The sequence below is a fragment of the Sinocyclocheilus anshuiensis genome, unplaced genomic scaffold (genome assembly GCF_001515605.1).
Source record: "Sinocyclocheilus anshuiensis isolate Anshui unplaced genomic scaffold, SAMN03320099.WGS_v1.1 scaffold374, whole genome shotgun sequence".
NCBI lineage: Eukaryota > Metazoa > Chordata > Actinopteri > Cypriniformes > Cyprinidae > Sinocyclocheilus > Sinocyclocheilus anshuiensis.
The window spans coordinates 364,086-371,738 of record NW_015546051.1 but is presented as its reverse complement, the minus strand read 5'-3'; positions in this window follow the sequence as shown (position 1 = coordinate 371,738).

The following is a 7,653-nucleotide window of genomic DNA, read 5'->3' as shown; positions in this document are numbered from 1 at the left end:
AACCTTGTTGAAACAGTGAGAGGCAGCAACAGTTTGTTACCCCATGTTGAGAATTATGAGTAAGCATATAGTCACAGCTGACATTTCACACTTGGGTGTCTTTGGAAAATCGGAGAACAGTTTGCAACATTGTTGAGATTTCTTCTAAAAGAGGAGAATTTCTAACTCTTCTCCATTTAATCTCAGTTTTGACTCAAAGAAACAATTTAGATATTAAAGGTATGTCATTTCTGACTGTTCTTTTCCATGCCAGTACTCAGACATGACATATCAGTATCTGCTAAATGTAGCATGAGGTACATCAACATCATTGGCCAACCTTTTTATCCAGCAAAATAGACTATTTTGCTTTCCTACAGAATGTATTAGGAAAATCAGTGAAGTGAGAGTGTGGGTCTAATGTTGTCATTAAGCTTAGAGCAGCTTTGTAAAGGAATATGTAAAAGATGTTATCATGTGGTGGAAACAAACATATTTTCAAGGCCTGCACCAGAAGGCTTCATAAAGAGCAGCTGTTGTTAGTGGTTCCAATGTCAAACACATCTGGCTGCTTAAGATTCAATTGGAAAGAAATCAGCTAGGCTAGTGAGGAGAAAAAGGATTCAATGAGTGAAATTCCATGTCCTTATTTCAAACAAAAATGTATCAGGTTTTAGATTTGTGCTATCTGTCCTCTTGACTTAACAAGGACCTTAAAGTGGTTCTCAAAGAAACAAACAAGCGTTGTTCAGCAAGACCTCAGACAAATGAAGCTCAGAGATCAAAAGAGCTCAGCCTTTGTGTGCAGGTCAGGAATTGTCTTTTTTTGAAAATGTAAGTCATAAATGGGTTAATTTATTGCAAATTAATTGAGAGAACAAGCATCACCATGTGTATAAATGAAAGGCAGCATGAGGCATTTGAATGCATTAGTTCTGCAGAGGAGGTAAAAGGCAATTAAGAAGTGTGGAATAGATTAAAAAATAATTTGATTTGTTACATGATAAAAACTGATGAATAACATTTTGACTTGGGGGTTTAAAATATTTTGTATGAAATTCTTTAAAAAAACTTTTTAAGATGGTTAGCAGTCTATATCAGTGTTTCCCAACCCAGTGTTTTCTTGCATAAAAGTAAACATTAGTTATCCAACTCTGTGCTAGCTTCACTGTATGTTAAACTGTATTAAATGTCTTTCTTTTATTTTTAGATCAATTGTGTATTTTTAAAACAATACCAATAGTAAATTACTGGAATTATTAATTTGAAACTACATTTAAACTACTAACTACTTTTTACTGCTGAAGCCACTAGCATTTTGAGTGTTTCTGCTTGATGTAACAGCAGTCAGGTGATACAATAGCTATGTTTCCATCACCCTGTTTTTATGCACATTTTGAAGTATCGCATCAGAAACGAGTGATGGAAAAGGCAAATTTCAAATTAAAATCCCTTAATTCGCAAAATAGTTTTTACGCTCGCTTGAGGTGGTTTTGACTTGTGCGAAAAAGGGTTAATGCGAATAAAAGGAGATGGAAACGCATTTGCCGAGTAAATTCCTCCATGCACATTAAAAAGTAATGTGACTATGCTATGGGACATCAAAACCTAATCAGTGGACCAATCTCATTCCTCAGCATCTGAAATGTTATGGTTATTTTGAAATGTCCGAGCAAAGTCTGTCATCAAAGTATATAATTGCCTCCCAGAACTGTTGCATGACTGTGTTCCCAAACAGCAGCATCCACTTCCGAAAGCAATGACCGCATTTATTTTGTTCCGTCTGCTCGCTCTGAGGCGCAAGTAATTTATTATATAGGCCTATGAATATTATTATATTCAGGGGTTTCTCCTACTTTTCATAGTGATATATAGCCTAGCGCCAGTTCTACCAGGAAGTGACGATTTTGTTCTCTTTGACTTGTTGGATGGAAACGGTGCTTTATTTGCAAATGTTTTATGCAATATTTCAATTTTGTGCATAAGTTAAATTCGCAACTTTGGATGGAAACCCGGCTAATGTGGAGCTCTCAGATGTTTTAGTTATTAACTATTATTAAATTATTAAGTCATTAACAAAGTAATTACGGGTTCAACAAGGACATGAATGGATTTGATAAGCCAAAATCTCATCAGTATGATAATTCCAACGTGGTGTGAACACATCTTTACATCCTCACAGAGGCTGTATACACTAATGTATTTTCTGTTGATTAATTGCCATGTCATCTAATCATTAAAAAGTCAAGTGTGGGATTTCTTTAACTCACTAGGGTGACCAAACGGAAAATGCACTGACAATGCTTGCTTTCAAACCATCCATTGGTCTGACAAACAGAATTCACACCACTGGTTAAGCCAAATTTAGCAGCTGTCATTAATCTCCAGTCTCTTATGCCATCAAGCAACAAACAGTTGTCTCTGCACATTAAACTGGAATATGTATTTTTAACATTATTATATGATAATTAATTTCACAACACTGAAAAACTGACACGCTTTAAGTAACATGAATGCATTTGAATTTACCATCCTGAAAATTGCCCAAAAGCCTCCTTAAGGCTTTGATGTAAGAACTGTGGATCCAGCAATTCATTAATTCAATTTCACATACATTCATTGTGAGCCAAAAGAAAATCACACTTAACTTTAACCTCTTTATTTAACCATAAAAAACCTACTCCAGGCCCAATACTGACAACATGTTTCGAACAGCTGAAGTGTAAGTGAGCATTGCAGGGGTGAAATGGTGCTTCAGGGAAACCATAGCAACCATTTTTAAGTTGCCACTCAAGTAATATTCATTTAGATTGTTCCCATTTGGCAGCACACAGCTGTAGCCTTCTTCTTTTCACTTTATTCCTCTAGGGAACTGCACAAAGTACAAATCCTTATGGCAGCTACCATAACAACTGAGATAACAACAACAACATCCAACAGAAATGTATTAGCAATGGCCTCAAAAACACAAGATGGAATTTTAAATTTGAATGTGTGACATTTTGGATCGGTTTCATTGCCATTTCAATTTTGTCTATTGCCACTATGTTGTGAGCCCTCTCAGCTTTAATCCGAAACACAATCAGGGTAGTCAGCTAGTTATGATGCATTTATTTTACAGAAACTTCAAGTGTTTGCCCCACATTTTCCAAGGTAAACCGTGCAAGGATTTGCATAAATTTGCATAGGCCATTCAGAAGAGGAAACAACAATGAATGAGACAAATGGCAAAATGCACCAGACACTGAAAAACAGGCAAGCTGTATTTGCACAGATTTAAAAAAAAAATAAATAAATCATAAACTGGAATAGCTATCAGCTGCTAATCTGTTAAAATTATAGCTTTAGATGTACAGCTGTAGGCCTATACATGTGAACCACTTTAATTTTCCTGGTGTGTGATATGAAATTGCATTACTATCAAGTAATTATCCGAGAGATGATTAGGAGGCTTTGCCGTCTGGACATTTTAGAAATGATCAGGAGCTCTTAGCATTCTGTGTACTCTGTATGTTCAATAAATAAGTAAAGACAAGAAGAAGAAAAAACCTTAATCAATGAGACGAATAGAGATGAATAGAGCTCAGAAATAAGCCTGTCTGTCGTGGTATCTGCACATTCAAATGCACTGTGAATAAAGATAGATCCATCATGCACAGCAAACTTGCCCCAAGTGAATTTTTGAATGCAGTACTTAGAGATCTCACATTTAAAGAGCTGTCTTAGCCATACTGCACAAAAATGCATGATAATCACTGCCTGTCATGAGCAATGAGCAATAGCTATCTTCAAAGAGATAAAAAATAAAATATTGTCATCATTTACTAAACTTCATTTGTTGCATATACCTGCATGACTTTCTTGCATCTCGAAACACAAAATAAGATATTTTAAAGGGGTCATATGATGTTGCTAAAAAGAACATTATTTTGTGTATTTGGTGTAATGAAATGTGTTTATGCGGCTTAAGGTTCAAAGAACACATTATTTTCCACGTACTGTACATTATCGTTTCTTCTCTATGCCCCGCCTTTCTGAAACATGTTGATTTTTACAAAGCTCATCGGTCTGAAAAGCAAGGTGTGCTCTGATTGGCCAGCTATCCAGTGCGTTGTGATTGGCCGAATACCTCAAGCGTGTGACGGAAATGTTACGTCCCTTACCATACTGTGATACCATGTCCTGGAGCGAAAAGACAAAAACATTAAAACCCATTATAAACGAGGCATTTGTTGCATCCATTGGGGACATAATTACGGATTATAATTACTTATACTGTCTTTTTAAGCGTTGTGTTGCATCGCGCCGCACAAACATAAAACCATACCTGCATTTGTGATCGGAGAAACCATTGTAGTCTACTCTACCAGGATCAGGAAACAGTCCTCCATAAATTGCGCTGGACACATCGGAATATTTGGGTTGAACTAGTCTGGAACAGTGTTGTAAATATAACTTAACCACTGATTTCTAGTCGTGTCCTCTGTTGGAAGGCCAAACAAAGTATTTTCGCTTTCGCAACAAAACACATAGCGTCTTCACAACATGGCGGCGGCAGTGGCAGCAATAATAAAGTTACTCCTTCTTTATTTGCGTGAACATTTGGGCGGCGTTATGCAAATCTTCCCACACAGTGACGTAGACATGTGGGGGCGTGTTTAAACGAGGCGTTTTAGGAGGGCGTGGAGCAGTCTTAACTTTTATTAAGAATATCTCTTTGGGTTTGAGACTTTAGTCTTTGCAACTTTAGGGATCTTATCTATTCACGAACGGCTTGTAACACTCCAAAAAGAAAGGAAAACTTGAAATCGCATCATATGACCCCTTTAACTGTTTTTGTCCATACAATGAAAGTCAATGGAGTCCAAAATAACAGTGGACCCCATTGACTTTTATTGGACAAACAACAATTGAAATATTTTTCTTTTGTTCACCTCAAAATGAAATGCATACAGGTTTGGAACAACATTATGATGACAGAATTGTCATTTTTGGATGAACTATCCCTTTAGTCTGAAGGTTTTTAAATCTCCATGTTTTGTATATGGTGTGACATATTTCATCACAAGACAGGAAACTCATATGACACTGATTTGTTTGATGGGAACAGTTTTCTCCCTCTTACCAAGAGCTCATGCTGTGTGTCTTTGAGGCAGTGTGTATATGCCTCATATTGCATGTCCATTTTTCTTCAACCTGACAGGAATATGGTCAAACCAAAATGTATTCAGACACCTTGAACATTTCACACATTATCACAGTTTATTCACTATAGTTTAGAAAATGGTAATACAATATAACAAGAACTCAGAGTTATACTGTGTCAGAACAAATGTATCTTGATAATGTCAGATAAATCAAGCGTAGCGTTAGTTCTGGCAGGTCACGTTAGTCAAGCTCGCATCAGCTGACTCTCAGCTGATCCCCATCAACCTATGGGAATATGACACCTATCTAAGCATTCATACTGTATATAAGGTCCCGCAGTAGTATCAGCAGTTTTCGCATTACTCAATAGCTAATTACCCTCCTCCATCCCCAACTCCTCCTCTGTCAGTCAGGATTCAGCCTTCTGATTCTCCTTTGAATTAGACTTAATTCTAAAATGTGTACATAACATTATTAAACTTTAACGATATCTGCAATACATTTATGTTGGTTCTGTTCTGTTTACCCTGGGGGGGTTATCGCTGCTCTCCCTGCTCTCATCCATGCTAGGCTGTATGGATGCGCAGGGAGTTCTTGCCCAGAACAGAACCATACCGCCAATCCAAACTGTATGCTAATTGTCAATCATCTTTGACGATAGTGGTCCTGACAGAACATCAAAACATGGTGTCTGAATAATCTTTGGTCCCAAATTTTTATAAATTTTACTGGTAGTCCACTGTATGAAGAATATTTGGGTATAATATGTCACAGTTTACTTTATTTTGCCATCCTCACTTGCATAAATGAACTATAGTGTCCTGCACCCACTAGTAAAAAAATATCAAAAATTATATCTGGTGTCTGATTAATTTTTGGTTTGACTGTATGTGCCACTGGGTCAACTATTACCAAATAGGAGAAAAATCCTTCTGGAAAAGCTGGAATTGAAGGAAAAAGCACCTGTGCCAGAGAGTCAGTGTAAGTTATATTGGTTTGCCCTTGTGGTTTTTGTAAGCAGGTAAATCTGCTGCGTCTTCTATAAGTAGACACTATTTGTCTCTTATATTTTATGAATGTATCTTATCCATGACAGGTTTGATCATCAATGACTCTTGGTCATTGAAGCTGTCACAATATTTGAATTTGTATGTAAATGTAAATGTAAATGTGAGTGAGCTTTTGAATAATTTTTCAGTGAATAATAATATAAATGTTGGTCTCTTCCAAAAAAGCTGCTGTATATGATACATAGTTTGAGAACCACTTCTGCGACACTTTTTATTTGGTAACTTTTTAGAGTTTGGAAAGCCCATGTTCACTTTCACTGTAAAGAAAAGAGCAGTCCAAGACATTCTGCCTCGCATTTCCTTTTGTGTTCTGTGGAGGAGAGAAAATCAAAGGGGTTTGGAGCAACATGGGGGTGATTGCATGAACTATTTCTTCAACCCCTTTATTTTATCCTCCTTGAACCAATATTTGCAGGGACAAAGAGACAGTCAAATATGTACTTGTAATTATCAGATTTTATTATAAATGCTATTATAATAACAGTTATTTTCATTTTGACTAAATAGAGTGCTCAGACTGGAATTTGTTTTATGCTAGAGATTATTTTAGTAAGAAACATGAACACAGAAATAAGCAAATGGCTCTGGAAAATTCCCAGAAATATATTTATTTTATGAAACATTATGTTCAGAGATCTTATGTTACTAATATATATATAATATATCATAAAATGAATGACCCCAGAAACTTTTACACAATAATATATACATACATGCTTTTCAGATGAAACGTGACCCAGACATGTTTTCATGAGATTCACTCCTTCAGTACTTACACCAAATCAATTATCTGCATTTTGACGCAATGCCATGTTGTGCCTCCTACATGAACATGCTCTCTCACCTCCATCTGTTGTCTGCATTCAGGAAGGTGCAAATCAATTTTTCGAGCAGGCACAGTGTTCTCTGTTCTCATCTAAATCCCTCCTGACTTTCTGTTGCGGTGAGACCTCAGCAGCAGCTTCATTGTGTAATGCAGAATAGCTTGCATTAGTTCTATTGCGGTGCAATACGGTTATTATGATGAAAGAATGTAGCTTTCTTTCCTTAAGTGAACCTTGCAGAAATGTTCTGGTCTGTATATGCAGATGACAGCACAAACAAATAAGTTCTAACACTATATAGCATTCCTTTTCCATCTTCTTGAATGGCACAGCGTCTGGTGCCATAGGTCAAGTCAAGTCAAGTTACCTTTATTTATATAGCGCTTTTAACAATAAAGATTGTGTCAAAGCAGCTTTACAGTATCAAAATAGGAAAATAGTGTGTCAATGCAAAAGGACAATAGTAAACACTCAATTTTCAGTTAAAGGCAGTTCATTATTGAATTCAGTGATGTCATCGTCCAGCTCAGTTCAGTTTAAATAGTATCTGTGCAATCAACGATATCGCTGGAAATTAAGTGTCCGCGACTAAGCAAGCCAGAGGCGACAGCGGCAAGGAACCAAAACTCCAT